The following is a 3522-nucleotide window of genomic DNA, read 5'->3' on the forward strand; positions in this document are numbered from 1 at the left end:
ATGCAATGTGTTAATTATTGAAACTGTCCTACCAATTTGGTTTGAAACTGTCTCATTGCTATTTGTTTCTCAATAAAATTATGGGAAAAAAGTAAGTTCACTTGAAGTATAGTTCACTTGAACAAAAAGATCTGAAGTGACAAGGGGGATAGAGCCAGGTAGGTGGGGGTGGGTGGTTGGACAAGGGGTTCCAGAGGAAACAGGGTGTGCACAGGCTCTGAGGTGGGGTACAGGCTTACTTGGGGAAGGATGTTCTAGAGACTTTGCACATGGAGAGGAGGAAGCAAGGGAGAGAGGCTAGGACAGGGAACAAGAGTGGTGGTAGGAGGCCCAGGCCTGGAGAAGTCTGCTGCCATGGGGAGGACTCTGGCTTTTTTCCTGTATGAGAAGCGACCCCTGGGATGGTCCCTATGAGCAAAAAGGGTGTGATGTTACTTAGGCTTGACAGGATTCTCTGGAAGCCAGAAGGAGGATGGAGAAAGCTGAAAGCCAGGAAAAAAGCTGCATGAATAGAGTAGGTGAGGGTTAGGAGTGGCCAGGCCGGGCATATTCTGCACCCCTCACTGCTTTGTGGCTCCATATGGAGATACTCAAGAGGGCCAGCTGCCCCAGTCCCTGTCTGTCACCCAATCCACTGTTTCCTTGCAGCTGGAGGAGAACATCCAGACCATGTTGAGGACGGAGCTGCAGCAAGAGCAGCAAAACATCATCCAGAAGCACATGGGCTTTGTGCTGCAGCTGGGCACCAGCCTCCTGGCCCAGACCACAGCTCAGACCCTCAAGCTGACCAACATGGAGGCTCAGGTAACCAGTAGTTGGGGCTGGGCACCCGGGCTGTGTGTGGCCTTTACCTCTGTTCCTAGGTGAAGTGTTTTTTAAATCTAATTGTGTAAATTTAACCAAGGACATCTAATATCTTAAGAAAACCCTATTGCTTTAGACATAGAAAGCTAACCTTTTAATTATAGCCAATTTAAATATATTGCAATAATATTTTTAATAGGATTTGTCACCATAAGACCCTGGGGAAAAAACTGAAAGGACACCTTGTGGTGGAGAAATTGAATGAACTGGCTGGGACAGCAACATTTTCAGGCTTGCAGGGAAGTTTTGTTCAATGGGTTCCCAGGCCACAGGGAACGCCACTTCCTTATCTTAACATTTACTTCTTCTTTTTTTTTTTTTTTTTTGGTGGAACTGGGGATTGAACTCAGACCCTTGCGCTTGCCAGGGAAGCACTTATTCCACTGAGCCATCTCCCCAGCCCCAACATTTACTTCTGATAGCTCATGGGAATCAAATCACAACAGTGAATACTTATCGTACGCAGACGACAATAGACACTGTGTTTTGTTTTTTTATTTTATGTATTTGGTACAGGGCCTCACTACACAGCTTGGACTCATAGTGATCCTCCTGTTTTCAGCCTCCCCAGTGCTGGGATTACAGGCCCGTGCCACCATGCCTGGACTCAGCCTCCGCCAGGGGCAGGGCCAGCACAGCATGCAGGACCAGGGATTGAGCCCTGGTCCCTGTGCTTGCCAAAGCAGGCACTTAGTCCACTGAGCTATCTCACCAGCCCTAGACATTGTATTCATAAAGCCAATTTTTTTACTATCTTGATGACAGGCTAACAACCAAGGTGGAAACATGTCACCAACTTTGAAGTCACTTTTGCCCTTCCCTAATTAACCAGTTTATTTTTTTTTTAGTGCTTTTTTTTAAAACATTTTATTTATTTGTGTGTGTGTGTGTGTGTGTGTGTGTGTGTGTGTGGCCAGCTCAGCCCACCAGGGGGCGGGGCTGGCTGGCATGTGATGCTGGGGGATTGAACCACGGTCCCCTGCTTTGCTAAGCTTGTTCTAAGTAGGTGCTTTAGACCACTGAGCCATCTCACCAGCCCCCAATTAACCAGTTTAAATGATCTCATCATTAAGCCACGCAGACAAACGCATCTGGGCTATACAGTGAGTGTCCACCTATCTATAAGCAAACTTAAATAAAAACTTTGGAGAATGATATCTGAATGTAAACATATAGAAACAGGTATTAATCTGACCTACACATGTGCTTTATGTTTTTTTTTTTTTTTTTTTTTTTTTTGGGATTGAACTCAGGCCCTTGCGCTTGCCAGGGAAGCGCTTATTCTGCTGAGCCATCTCCCCGGCAAGAAATTTTAATTTTTTTTTTTTTTTCAGAACTGGGGATTGAATTCAGGTCCTTGTCCTTGCCAGGCAAGCGCTTATTCTACTGAGCCATCTCCCCGGCCCCCACATGTGCTTTATGTTACTAAAGTGGAGGCTTTTATTTGCAAGTCTTGCATGAGCCTCATGCCTGTCAGCCCTCAGTTTGTAATGTCTTAATTGAGCTTGACCATCCTCCAAAATCCTGTACACCAATTATTCACAGAGAGCGCAAAAACAAGTCTACAAGGGCAAAAAGAAAAAGAAGGAAAAGGAAAAAGAAATTAGTATGAATTCAGAAAGCTTTAATCAAACAGCTGTGGGTGACAATCAGTTATTAAAATAGATTAAATAGGTAGACAAACAAGAAACATAGAACATGCCAAACAATTACTTTTAAATCAGAGCAAATGATCAGACACATTGGCCAAGTTGAGTCGTAGTGATCTATTATAGTTTTAGATTTATGTGTATAAATACACTAGTCAGAACTTTTCTTAGGGGGCTTTAGTTAGCACTCTTTAGCTGAAGCGCAACAGATCTCTTATAAGTTAATACAAATAAGAGTCAGAAGGGGAAAGAGAGAGAAAGAAACCCTTTTATAGTATGAAAACAGGGACTGCACAAAGAAGGATTAGCCTGATCTTAATTTTGGAATAGACATCACCACAGTACAGGCTCCTTGGGGCCCTCTGAACTAGAGTAATTACAGCAAACTGTTCTTTGGACAGCTATCCCATGTATTAGAATTATTACAGTAAACTGCATCTTTGATAGCCACAACAGATTTGGGTAAAGTTTTTTCCTCATTTCTTAGGGATGCAGCCCAAGGAGAAGCAAACAAAAAGCCCTTTCCAAGTCTCGTTGCTCCTATCTGTAGGAGAAGCCAGGAGCAAAGCACATCCCCCTTACATCCTCTGTTGCTCCTTCTCCTCCACCTCTTCCTGTTCAGGACAACAGGAGAGGGGACCATGCTCCATGAGCTGTGAACAGTAGCCACACTATGTGTTGACACATTGTCCTGGAACGGTGCACCCAGGGCCTGGCCCTCAAAGCAGATAGACAGGTTTGGGTCTATTACCCAGCCTCTGGGAAACAGTGACAGTAGTGCCAAGCAGCTGTTGTCCAGAAAAGTAGCAGTTCCTCTCCCAGAGTCTGAAGAAAGTGATTGAGACTGAATCTATATTTTTTTTCTACAGTTTTATTGATAAACAGATAGCAAAGAGACAGTTTCAAATCAAATCAAAAGTACAGTTTCAACAAATAATACACTGCATATATTCTTCTTAGTGGTTAATTGCTGTACAAGATGTGGACTTGTGATCCTATTTACAAACAC

Source organism: Octodon degus, unplaced genomic scaffold (genome assembly GCF_000260255.1).
Source record: "Octodon degus isolate 3935 unplaced genomic scaffold, OctDeg1.0 scaffold00317, whole genome shotgun sequence".
In the NCBI taxonomy this organism is placed as follows: domain Eukaryota; kingdom Metazoa; phylum Chordata; class Mammalia; order Rodentia; family Octodontidae; genus Octodon; species Octodon degus.